Source organism: Elephas maximus, chromosome 14, assembly GCF_024166365.1.
Source record: "Elephas maximus indicus isolate mEleMax1 chromosome 14, mEleMax1 primary haplotype, whole genome shotgun sequence".
NCBI classification, from domain to species: Eukaryota; Metazoa; Chordata; class Mammalia; order Proboscidea; family Elephantidae; genus Elephas; species Elephas maximus.
The window spans coordinates 712,782-719,242 of NC_064832.1; the positions used below are offsets into that span (position 1 = coordinate 712,782).

General features: G+C 33.3%; 1 pseudogene; it reads left to right on the plus strand.

Annotated features, from left to right (window-relative positions):
- Window positions 1-1,457: 1,457 nt before the first annotated feature.
- LOC126058373 (olfactory receptor 6C6-like) lies at window positions 1,458-2,409 on the plus strand (annotated as a pseudogene).
- The last annotated feature ends 4,052 nt before the right edge of the window (window positions 2,410-6,461 follow it).

The following is a 6,461-nucleotide window of genomic DNA, read 5'->3' on the forward strand; positions in this document are numbered from 1 at the left end:
AGATTTACACAAATCAATACTTAGGAATTTTTCTTCAATATTTTTCTTGCTGTCACTCCCTCTCTTTTCCAGAGCAAAATGAAGATAGAAGGGAGCACTACCTATAAAATATTGGGGAAAAAAGCCACTTGGAAATAGGAGCACTGTACTGTTTTTTTTCTCCAATAGCTATCATTTAAAACACAAAGCAAAATTCTTATAAGGAAATGGATGTGTTTATTGCATTGAGTACAGAGTGAGAAAAGTGAAATTCAGGGAAAGCTAATAAAATTCTTATATGCAGGAATAGATTAAATTATTTTTATTCATGTGAAAAGCATACATTAATAACCCATGGAATGATTTTAAAATGAATAACGAAAGCATTTTGCAAATGTATTTATTTAAATACCATATGAAACCTGTAAATTAACTTTGACATTAAACATAGATGAATGCTTGGATAGCACCTCAATATCTTCCTTCAAATAAAGAGAAAAGCTCTCTTTTCTGTCCTAGACATGTATAGAAGACCATCATCTACGGAACATAATGTATCCAGTCAGCAATTTAGGCCTATTCGTCTGTAGAGAAAAGTCTTATTTATGGATTTAAGAACAATGACATTGAGTGCCAAAAACAATATAGTTAGCATCATAAGTGACTATTGACTACCACTTCTATACTAGTCTTTGAATAACAAAATGATTTTATTAAATTGCTTCTAGTTATTAAAACACCTAGATATTAAAATCATCTTCATATTTATACTAAAAAGACAAAATTATTTATTGTGGGAGGCTTAAACAGGGAAAAAAAATATTACTTAAGAATTTAAAAATTACCTGAATCCAAGACAAAGATCAAGTCAGAAAATAATTGATTTTGATTTGTTTTATTTTTCCTGTAGCTACAGTTTTTCTCCCAATTTGTTTAGAATTTTGAAATTACTAACTGTATCTTGAAGATATTTCAAAATGTTAAGTTTAAATGATTATGAGAAGACTAATGATTTGGAACCAGAAAAATACTAATTAGAGAAAATAAGTCAAAGGAACAATGGATCAGTACTGCATTGGAACTAAAGAATTAATGGCATATATTGGAGAAATTCAACTGTAGTTAAGGAAAATATGTAACTACCAATATTTCTATAAGTTTCATCAATTTTTTAAAAATTCATAAAATAAAAATTGTTGAACATACATTGTAAATTGACATTGGAAAAGCTGCCTAGATTTTATAAGGCTTTTTTTTTGCAGTAATTTATTAAACACACACAGAAGATACATAGAGAATGCTTTGGTTGACCTGCACTATAATTTTAGGTATCATCTGCCTTGTTAAACTGCAGCAAATATTTACACTTGTTTACATTTCTGGATATCAGATTTTTTTCCTGATGCAGCTTTAAGAAATTGTTTTTTCTGCTTTTGGAGTTGTTTCCTAATTTCAGTTTAATAGGTCTCAAAACTGAAATGAAGAACCAGTCAAGGGAGATAGAATTCATTCTCTTGGGACTCACATATGACCCATAGTTACAAATTGTGATTTTTATATTTCTCTTTCTCAACTATATTTTGAGTGTGATGGGGAACTTATCCATCATCCTCCTCACCCTACTGCATCCTCACCTCAAGACTCTAATGTATTTCTTCCTACAAAATTTCTCCTTCTTAGAAATCTTATTGACAACAACTCTAGATTGTTGTCTAGATTCTTGACAACCATTGTGACTAAAAACAAAATCATTTCCTGCCATGGTTATGCATCTCAATTATTCTTTTACTTTTGTCAGGAGTTACAGAGTTGTACCTTCTGGCTGCCATGTCCCATGACCGCTATGCAGCCATCTGCAAACCCCTGCATTACTCAGTCATTATGAGAAGCAAAGTGTGCTACCAGCTTCTACTCAGTTCAGGGACAGCTGGCTTTCTGATTACCTTTCCACCGTTGGTCTTGGGACTAAAGCTGGAATTCTGTGCTTCCAAAGTAATTGATCATTTCATGTGTGACACTTCTCCTATCCTGCAGATTTCTTGCACAGACACTCACTTCCTACAAATGATTTCATTTGTTTCAGCAGTTATAACACTAGTGGCCACACTACTCTTAGTTATTCTTTCCTATATATCCTATACATATATAATCAAGACCATTCTAAAAATTCCCTCTGCTCGGAAAAGAACAAAAGCTTTTTCCACTTGTTCTTCCCACATTATTGTAGTTTCCCTTACTTATGGTAGCTGTGTCTCCATTTACATGAAGCCATCAGCAAAAGAAAGGGTGACTTTATCCAAGGGTGTAGCTGTTATCTGTACCTCAGTTGCCCCTTTACTCAATCCCTTCATTTGCAGTCTTAAGAACAAGCAAATGAAACAAGCTTTCAAGGATACACTCAAAAAAGTTTTCATTTTTTTCAAAAAATAAGGAAAAAAACTAAAATCTTGACAGAAACAGTGAATATATTTTTTGTTCCTTTTTCCATGTTTACTTAATTTGTCCTTTCAATAAGTTAAACTTCTTATAACATTTAAACAAGTCTTTCAGCACAATACATTTCCCTACTTCATCTTTAATAGTTCTTGCAGTGTTAATATTAAGAGTTCCAACTTCAAATTTTTACAAATTTTAACTTTCTTTTAATCCCAAAGACATGCAACTTCAGGGTTGTGAAAAAAATTACTTATGTATTAATTTCTCCTGTACAAATTTGCCTGGATGAGTGTAATTAGTTTATATGCACTTATTATAGGTATACCTTGTCTTATATACTACACTAGTTATAATTTTTGTCTTCTTTAGAATGATACAGCTTGCTATGGAGAGACAAAGAAACAGTTATCAAACAGTATGATTTCTCTTACAGTAAAGCTTTACACAAAATTGTGTTCTTATAGTAATGAAGGTTTAATTATTTCAGTGTATCAGAAATGGAGCTCAAAAAAGGGTAATTCTTATGACAGTTGTGATATATAGGAAAAAAAGAGTAAAATGGTGTTATAGGCATGTGTATAACAACATGCACAATGTTTGAGGCACTAGTCCCTAGTTCAAGTGTCACTAGCTTGATAATGGGAATGTAGGCTTTTAAGCCAGTCAGCCAGATATAAACCCAGGATAACATGTAAGCCTGGTCAAATTTTAAAACTTTGTTGCTAAGTTTCTCCATTTATGAAATAGATAGAATAATAGTCCTTACTTGTTTATTTTGAGAATGCAATGAGGCAGTATGTATAAAGCAATTTTAGATTAGAACCTGGCCCACAGTGAGTTATCAACAAGGGTTAGCTCCCCTTGGAGGGAAAGCTTGTCTCACTCGGGGTAGTATGTAATAAGGGAAGAAAAAGACGCAGCTTCAAATCATAAAAAGCTTTTATGACCTAAAATGTATTAGGACTTAATCTGATTGGTCTATAAACCTGAAAATTTAGTGTGAATACATTACCGAGATAAAAATTCCATGTGTCTGTACGTAAAATAACTTTTTAAATCACATGGAATAGTTTAGAAACATGGACTGGAGATGATTCTGAGGCTGATTTTTCACAATGCGATCACATTTTTATATTATAAAGATTGATCTGTTAAATGTGCGGAGAATGGTTTTTTAGATATTTGGAGTTAGGAAGACAGGAGAGAAGATCAACACTTTAAGCTAAATGAGATATTTTAAAGGTCAAAAACACAATAGTGACAGTGGCTTGCAAGCTCAGGGAGCAGACTCCACAGATGTTTAGGGGAATGAACTGAGGTCAAACTGTTGAACATTTTCATGTCCGGGATAAGTGAAAGAAAGTTATTTTAAAAAAAGGAAAAAGAAAAAACTCTTCTTGGGCTCTCCCTGCTGTCCACTCTGTGCACAAGCACGGAAATGTCTGTCTTTTAAAAAAAAGAAGCTTTCTTAGTATCTGTCAGATCAAAAAAAATCACCTATAAAACATATGGGGTTCTATATTGGATATAATTTTTCATCAGAGACATATAAGTGAAGAATTTACTGGGGTGATTGATGGCTGCTGCAGATTAAATTGCATCCGCCCCACCCAAAATGTGTGTCAACTTGGCTAGGCCATGATTGCTAGTAGCATATGATTGTTCACCATTTTGTCATCTGATGTGATTTTCCTATGTGTAGTAAATCCTGCCACTATGAAGTTAATGAGGCGGGATTAGAAGCAGTTACATAAATGAGGTAGGCTCAATCTACAGGATTAGATAGTATGTTGAGTCAATCTCTTTGGAAATATAAAAAGAGAAGGAAGGAGAGAGACAGGGAGACCTCATACCTCCAAGAAAAACCACCAAGAACATAGCACATCATTTGGGCCTGAGATCCCTAAACTGAGAAGCTCCTCGACCAGGGGAAAATTGAAAAAGACCTTCCTGCAGAACCGACAGAGAAAGAAAGCCTCCCCTGAAGCTGGCATCGTGAATTAGGACTTCTAGACCCCTAGACTGTGAGAGAATAAATTTCTCTTTGTTAAAGCCATCCACATGTGGTATTTCTGTTATAGCAGTGCTAGATAACTAAGACAATGGCATGTCTATTATTTATGTGGCCTCAAATAGAAATCATTTAGTTTTTATTTGTGTTCAAATTTGTTTTACAATCTTTCAAAGCAACAATTTTTAGTCATTTACTTTTTCTTGGCAGAAAGAAGAGTGTTAGTTAGTTCATGTGATTATATTCATCGGCCTAAGAACTTTCACTCACGCAGTTTGTTTTTCAATATACTTTTTAAAAATTACTCGAGCCTTATCAGATAAATTATGGTCAAATATTTTTTCCATTCTATCCATTACATTTTCATTTTCTTGGTAGTGTCATTTAATGCACAAAACTTTTCATGAAATGGAGAAAAGAATACTTACTTTTAATGTACAAATATGTAATTTGTATGACAATTTTTTTACAAAGAATGAGCAGGATCAAGATACACTGAACATTATTGAAATTAAGACATTATTCATCTGAATTAGTTGGCTTTATATTAAGATGCTAACTGTAATCTACAAGAAATCATTAAGAAAATAACTTGAAAGATATGCTGTAAAAGACACAATAAATAAATTTAAAGGTACACTAGGACTTACCAATTTAACACAACAGAAGCCAGCAATCCAGGAATAGACTAATAAAAAAGACATAAGTATATTTAAAAAAGGAAGACATAAGTCCTACTTTATCAGTAATTAAATTTAAACAGTGAAACAACTCAATTGAAAGGCAGAGACTGGATTGGAAACATAGTCTAAAAAGAGAACATAACCCAAATATATGTCTGTCTATTTTTTTTTATTATAGGCACTCTTTAGATTAAAAGACACAAATAGATTGAAAATAGGATTTAAAAGATAGGCCATGTATTCCGGATTGAAAGTGTCTCCGAAATATATATGTTGAAGTGCTAAAAATTGTACCTGGAAGTTGTGGCCTTGTTTGGGAAAATAGCACGCTATTCTTGGAAGATAAAAGAAAAACCTTTGCCATCCTGTTGATTATAACTCATAGTGACCATATAGGACAGAGTAGAACCACCCCATAGGGTTTCCAAAGAGCAGCTGATGATATTGTCACTTAAGCCATACCAGAGTAGGATAAGTCCTATTCCATTCTGAGTGGTATCTTAAAAGGAGATAACAGACAGGGAGATGGAAAGAAACACACAGAGTAAGACAGATGCCAGGTGATAATGGAGGCAGACACATCTATAAGCATCCATAAGCATGTCAAGAATTGCAAAGGGCTACAAGAAGCTACAAGGAGCCCTGATGGTGCAGTAGCTAATAGCTCAGCTCCTAACCAAAAGGTCAGCAGTTGGAATCCACCAGCTGCTCTTTGAAAACCCCATGACAAAGTTCCGCTCTATCCCACAGGGTTGCTATGAGTTGGAATTGACCCAACGGCAACAGTTTCTTTTTTTAGCTGCAAGAAGCTGAGACAGGAAGGACCTTTCTGTAGAACAAACAGAGAGAGAGTTCATAGACCCATTAATGAATTTGGGCCTCTAACCTTCAGAACTGAGACAATAAATTCTGTTCTTCAAAACCATTTACTTTGTAGTATTTTGTTATGGCAGCACTAGGAATCTAACATGCCAAGTGAGCAGTAGCCAAAAAAAAAAAGAGCTGGGTTGCCTATAATAACACTTGACGTATTAGACTTTAAGACAAAAAAGTTACAGGATACAAATAATATTTTATAATTATAAATTGTCAATCTATTGGGCAGAATAAACAATTATAAACATGTATTCACCTAACATTTCACAATAATAGAGACTTCAATAACTCATTTTCAATAATGGACATAAAACTAGGCAGTATACATGGGACATACTCCAGAGTGACCATATACCAGACTATAAAACAAACACACAAAAAAACCTAAATAATATAAAATAATTGAAATAATACAAAATATGTTCTTTGACCAAAATACAATTAAATTAGAAATCAACAATAGAAGAAAATATAAG